This window comes from Pundamilia nyererei, unplaced genomic scaffold (assembly GCF_000239375.1).
Source record: "Pundamilia nyererei isolate P.nyererei 1_Seehausen unplaced genomic scaffold, PunNye1.0 scaffold00035, whole genome shotgun sequence".
Classification (NCBI taxonomy): Eukaryota; Metazoa; Chordata; class Actinopteri; order Cichliformes; family Cichlidae; genus Pundamilia; species Pundamilia nyererei.
This window is the reverse complement of record NW_005187436.1, coordinates 173,022-180,415: the sequence shown is the minus strand read 5'-3', so window position 1 is coordinate 180,415 and position 7,394 is coordinate 173,022.

Below are 7,394 nucleotides of genomic sequence, written 5' to 3'. Positions count from 1 at the left end.
TGTGGAAAGAATGTGTGTGTGTGTGTGTGTGTGTGTGTGTGTGTGTGTGTGTGTGTGTGTGTGTGTGTGTGTGTGTGTGTGTGCTATAAATGCTCTTACATTCTCTTTCAGTATTTCAATCACATTTGAACTTGTATTGTTCCATTTGGTCATGTTATCACAGATTCAGCAAAGGGATCAAGAAGCGCTTTCAAAAAAGGCCACAGAGCCTTGATATAATTGCTTCTGCTATTGTAGTTATACAGCACGTGACTGCCCTCCAGTGGCTGATGAGAGACATCTTTCCACCATTCCAGTCCAGTGGAAAACAGAAACTCCCTCTGACTCGCAGCCAAGGCCATGGTTGAGTGAAAACACCCCTGACACTCACACAAAGGACTACTAAACTCAGTGGAAAAACTGACATAGAAGTGACAAAGTCAGAGAGCAAGAATAAAGAAAACAGAGAAGTTAAAAACTTTCTTGCTGCTGTTTTTACTGCACTGACGATGCTTTTGAACTTCAAAAGAATATTCCAGAGAAGAAATGCATATGTATTATAGAAATGAGATAGCAAGCTAGCTATAATCATGTATAATAGCTATAATCATCTGAAACGGATTTTTCCCATAAAAAACTGATTAGCAGTCACCTGGCATACAGCTGAATGCACAGGTAAGAGCACATGTTGCAGAAAACATTATACTCTTTGTAAGACAGACATCAGAAAAGACAGACTGTATTCTCTTCTATCTGGACTCGTGGGAAAAGTAAAATGCACCAGAGAGCGCTTATTTTGCACTTATTACAATCTGCTAGACTGATGCTTCACTACACCCAGCAGCTGGAGACATGTAAAAACTTGTATGGATCACAGGTGCTTTCCAGCTGGTCTGTTCTGGATCACTTCAAAATACAACACCTTGGTCTATCTGGAAAATTAACATTTCCAAAAGCAGAAGATTCAGTTAACTTGAGCATAAATGCATGCTTGTCAGTATTTGCAAATCATAAGCCTAACCACACAGAGGCTCCTTGCAATTTATTTTCAAAAACCGAACTGAATATAAGGCAAAGATATTCTGCATAGTTGGGATCTGTGGAGAGAGCCGCATTACCAAAGCATCAGTGCAGCCAAAACCACTCAACCACAGCATGTCTCACATTTACTCAACCAAATGATGGCCCCTGACAGTATCCTGCCTATTAGACAGGCTGCATCAGTTTGACATAACTCAGTTTTGTCACTTCAGTACAAGGTGCTCTCTGAGTGAGGTGATAATCTATTGCTTTCCCTCTGTTACTTATTTGTGGAGTCAAAGACTTTGTAACCCTACTGCTGGGAATAGCACACTTGGAAGTGAAAATGTGAGTGGGATGGTATTTTCCATAAATCTTCCGTTTGCAGGTTGGGTTGAGGGTGGGAAGTTACTAGATCATCGATGGATAGTGCTCTGTAACACGATCGGGTTTTTCTGTCACCATATAGAGTCTGCTTCTCTCGATGAGGATATGGGAGGGTGTTAGATTTTGTAAGCATGTAGGGACATATCCGTTGCCTGGGGTAAAATAGAGGACATAGTTTCTAGCTGTGACAGCTGTGGCAGCTTAGCAACAGTGGTGCCTGGTAGTATAAATTATAAAGTTGGCAGGAATCTTGGGGGGCTTTCTGCCGTGAGTGACAGCTTGGCACAAAAAAATTAAACTGGAGATATGACAAGACCTTTAGCTCATTTCCTATGTGGAAAAGACCTGTTCTAATGTTGTAATTATGGTTATTGCACAGGATGCTCATTTTGGAGTCTGCTTACATCTATGGAACTCTTGAGAAACAGGCATCATGATCTTCCCATATATTGACCTTATATCATGGTGTTTATATACTGTTTATTTTAGCACATACATACCAAGTTACTATTTATACATAATAAGTGTTTAGGTTCATATACAGATATAACCTCAAAGCAAAATATATTTTAATTCATTTATATTCATCTATAAATAAAAGAAGCACGCATCATGCGGGTGTACAAACGCAACAATCTATGCTAGCTAAGCTGCCATGACATAAAACAGATATTTTGAGATGTTTTATTGGTTTAGTAAATTTGAATGACATTGTAAGCAGTGGATTACCTTCATGAGTTGGACGGCTCAAAAGCATAAAACTAAAATCAGACAACGGCTTACAAATAAAGTAAATAAAAGGAGAGTAATGTCTTTTTCTTCCTTTAGCATCCACACTTGACTCATAAAGTAATCATCTAAACCTGCAATCACACAAGAATAACTGTCACTAGGGACTGTACATTACACTGAGCCTGTTTGTAAGCACGTTGCATGACATACAAACTCCAGCAAATCAGTGTATCTGTACTCTGTGTAATTCTGTGTAATGTAGTTCCAGACAGTGTTTTTATTGTTTTGAAATGGCATTACTGGCAAAAATGTTTGTGGGTATTATAGAGTTTGTACTGTTGCCAGTGTAAAAATGTGGTGTATTTTTAACAACAACAAAAAAGGGGTAAGAAAAAGAAGAAGAAAAATCTGCAGAGGCTTGAAAGGAAATGCTGTTAAGAAACACTAGAAACTGAAAAAAGTTAATGAAAATAAAAGCATGAAAGCTGAAGATGAGATAGGATTAGACAGTGGGGGAATGAGGCCCATAGCTTGACCTTAGCTGACCCTGAGATGGTTTGAGGGTGCGCCAAGGAGCAAGAGGTTAATTTATCCAGAGAAAAATGTATAGGTACCCTGCTATGTGTTTGACTGTTGCCTGGCTGCTCCCTTGCACACTTCTAATCTGTAACTGATTGAAGTGTGCATAAGCTAGCTTTAGCTCAAACGCCTGCAAAACATTATCCACAAGTGGGACGGTGGGTTCAGCGCTGTGTCATTCTGGCAAGAAACTTAAAAGGAGAATAAAAATATCTGTCTCTTCATATGAAAGCAACTGAACCTGAAGAGAATATATCAGAAACATAACAGATCTTTGTTCTGAAGTGCACTCAAAAATATTCCAGCGCTTATTCCTCTCCCTGCATAACCCATCACTTAGTCAACACAAATAGCAACCTCAGGCATAATGTTATGCCTACTGTTCCGTGGAATATTTTCTCTTTTATGTTTAGTGGCTTTAATTGTCTTGCTTACATTTTTATTTTAGCCTGGAAAGGAGTTCACACAAGACTGTCAGTGATCAAATGTTGCTCCTTTATTAATGGCCAAACACTTTATTTTGGACTTTGTATGCAAAATTCACTCATGGTTGCATCAAGGTTTTAGTCATACATTTACCAGTAAAACTTTGGGATAAATTTTCCTTCACAGTTAAAAAACGAATTTTTGATCTTGTGCTGTGAAAAAAAAATGAATCTTTGTGTTTTAACAAAAGTCTATATTTTATCTTGTTACAGCTGTCAAGTCATGCACAGGACAGAGTAAGACAATAGGCATGCCCTAGATGTGACTCACATTAAGCTCACATTCCTGAAGTCCATTAAACTGTTGGGCTGTTTTTTTGTATTATTTGAATTTATTGATTGTGTCGGAATCTGATGGGAAAACAAATTGTGGCATTTGACGGACACTTCAAACGCAGGTGTGAATTTTGTGATGTTTTCTTGTCTAAATTTAACTGTTAGCTAAAGTTTTCATGTGGTGAACATGTGAAAATAACACTTCTGTTTTGTTCTGTTGCCACACTATCCAATTAGTGGTCAAGGGAAGAGATTTTTTCCGCCACCTTATAGTTCATACTGGTTGTGTGAGATGATGCTGATGAGTGTACACTGGTGGCTCAAAATATGTGACCCATAACAAGTGTGTTTTGTTCCAGGAAAAGTGTTTGTCAGTTAACATAAAGTGCAGAAATGAGTGACTTTGAAAAGTCCGGTGTTTATCTCCTGTCCTCCTCTAAGGGCAAAAGCGGATCTTGTGGAATTGTAAGTCCAGTAATTATGGACAGATGAAGTGACAAACAAAGCTGGTGGAGAAACAGCCACGCTGACACAAAACTTACTGGCAGTACTGACACGGTGGCGTCAGCCTGAAACTTATTAATGGATTTATAGCATGAGGGAGTTTATTTTTTATTTGTGAGTATTTCTGTAAAACTTTATTAGTCTGTTAAAACTGTGTGTTTTCTTCTTTGGTTACAGACAGGCGCAAGCTGAAGTTAAAAGACTAGCCTTTTAGGAAAACTGATTTTTGAAAAGAAATGTCTAATACCATAGCAAAATCCCTGAAAATGTGTTTATATTATGCTTGTACTTTTGAACGCTTAAAGCAAATAAGATAAGATGTGTTCAGTGAGATTTTGTCAAACTGGATAGAGCCACTGTAGCATTTTCCACATTTTTAAGTCTTTGTGGTAAGCTTAGAAAACCAGCTGTCTGTGGTAACTTTGGAATGTCTCCATGAATCTCCTCATCTAGCTGGATAAGACACTGAAAATTCCAAAGTATTGCTTTAATGTTAACCCCATTTTTATTTTTCCAAGGTTTTGACGCTGCCTGCCATGTTTCTGTACGTAGGTGTGCGCGTAAAATGTCAACACAATATGTCAGCCTACACTGCATATCTCTGGAATTTGTCTCATAGAGGTCCAAACGACTGCTAACTGTTATTAATCAGTTATGGAGCAATGTAAACTCAGTGACATCGACAGATGGATTAACAGGAGCTTTTGACACAAATTACCGACAGTGTCTTTTGGAGCAGTCAGTGTGATATAGAGCAGGTTAACAGGTTAACTGATAGTTCTTCCACAATGAACAACACATCTGGAAAAAGCACTAGTGTTCCAACTCACACTTTGGGTCATTTCTGACAGTGACTAATATACACAACTTGTCACTGTGTTTGTTCATTGGGTGCAACTGAAGCACAGTGACCCTGATAGCGCTGAAGGTTCACCTCCCATCTAGTCCCCTTTGATAAGTAAAGCCCCAATTTAGACAACGGTGAGGCGTTGATTTGAAGAGTGCCTGATATGTATAGGTGGCAAAAATGTAGGAAACAGCTAAAACAGTTATTTACTAGAGGAAAGAGACAAGCCCGAAGATACACACATAGTATGACTCAGACTCTTAAATGCGTGATGTGGATGTGGCATTTGGTCTCAATTAATTTGTTTTCAGTGTTTTTGTCTTTGTATATCAAACAACAGTGGTTGTGCAATTAAAGGAGGGGTTTAAACATAAGAGTTGTGTTTTACTGGTCGCTGACAAAAACTCCAGGAGGACGGTTTTCAGGAACTCTTACTGCTTTTCAGCCATTTCAAAGCACACAGTCAGAAAGTGCTTCTTCTCCGTAGCAACACATGGTGGTCCTGCCCTGGAGCAAGCCTGGGATTACTGATTCAATTAAGGTGTCCCTATTCATATTTCATAAACACTAGGGTTCATGGATAGATGTCCACAGTCATACACACCAAGGAGCAACGATTTTATGCTGAGGGGTTTTCTTTGAGCAAAAGATCTTGTGCATTTTGATGCAGTGCACGGCACTGCCCTGCTGCTTTTCCGCGCATCCCCCTCTGTTTTCGTTTTGCTGCTGACGGAAATGTGTCTGCCATTTCTGTATGCGCTTAAATCACCCACCAGTGAGGTAGAAAAAACAGCAGTAAGTACATGTTGAAGGCAGATGTTTAGTCTGTGCCTCTCACCATTATTATTATATGTATCTGTCAGCCAAAAGCAATCATGGTTAAACATATTTAAAAACCAATGGTCAAGGCAGAGAGTATTAAAGAATTTTTTTTTCTCAAACGGCCTGATTTAGCCTTATTTTAAACTTGGAGTCATTTAACTGTACAACGCATTAAACTTTGACTTCACAAACCCATGTAAACAACGCATATGCGTTCACAAAAATTCACCCTCACCCCCTCACCTGTAGGTTATGTTGATGGTTACCATGATGATGGATGAGAATCCAAAAGAGACCAGATGGCAACTTCCACACATCACTCCAGAGGCGTAACCCATTCCTCCTCTTCACAGTCTGTGACCGCAGACCACTGCCTTGGTCTGTATTTCCCATTACTATACCTATAACAAAGAAATATGTCCTGAAAGCTGAATCACAGGAAGAAGAAAATGGTGACCACATAGCATTTTTGATAACTGTTTTGTAACCACCTGAGCTTTGACACATTGTGGTCTTTGGCATTAGTTTTTGCAAAGGGTGAATTCATTTACTATACTTTGGTCCCATAGACATCCATGCAAGATGTACACCCACATAGGGCCTCAGCTGAGGTTTGACAGCACACGGTTGGAGAGAGGTTGAGCACAAATGGGCTGTGACAGAGTATATACAGACTTATTTCCACTTATCTCAAGACTTAGGTTAAAAGTGGTTCCAAGTATAAATTCATATGCATGAAGGTGTGCACAGTAGGTCTTATACTGTAATACTCACACTCAGCAGACACAGCTAAGCCAACCATAACACCCCGGCTTCCCGGTCAGAAAGCGCCCCTGCTTGTCTCTCTTTCTCGGTTCATTTCTCCATGTTACTCCCTTCTCTGCGTGATATCACTCACACTGAAACTTCAGTTCTCTGACGAAATGCAAAAAGTGCATTTATGTGTCTTGCAAAGATTACTCACTCCAGTTATATCATATAGTGTAATGACCGCTGGAGGAAACAAGTACTGATACATGCTTGCAGATTCTAAGTATGTCTTATTGGCCATATGATAACCACCTGTGTAAACGCTTGGAGTGCATCATGGCTCGAAAACACTGGATCCTCAGAGTGTTGCTTCTGTTGCTACGGAAGACCAGAAACATGACCTCTTTGCTCTGCAGGTGGTCAGTAGTAGACATACACATAGGCACAGTTTCATGCATAAATGTATGTATCAATCTATGCATATTTACCCGGTGCTTGATTTTAATATTTTTTATTTCCTTTTGTTTTTCTTAAATTATGACAAAGTGCAGTTCAGTGCGCATTGCTGTACAATACTTAAAAAGACAAAAATGGAGAGTTTGCATGTGTAATTTAGGAGAGCAGTGGGAGTGCATGTCAATCTCTGCAGGTCAAACAGGAGGTGCGAGAGGCTCCTGTTGAACAGGGTGCATATTGACACAGCATTATCATGAATGAAAATATTTTCTGTGTTCAGTGGGCATGAAAGGAAAGCCACCAGACATTTTGACATGGCCTGTTCAAACAAACATTAGACACCAGTATTCAATCAAAAACACATTCACCCTCGCAGGCTTCTAAAACAGCAACTAGGAAGGAAGACGGCATTTAATGATGTGAAAACAGGCAAAAAAATGTGACCATGAATGTTGCCATCCTTGCAATCTGATGCATTCACAGACTGCAGACATTGCAGACCAAATATCTCTGCAGTGCACTACATACTGAATAAAAATTTCAGGTATTGGTGGAAT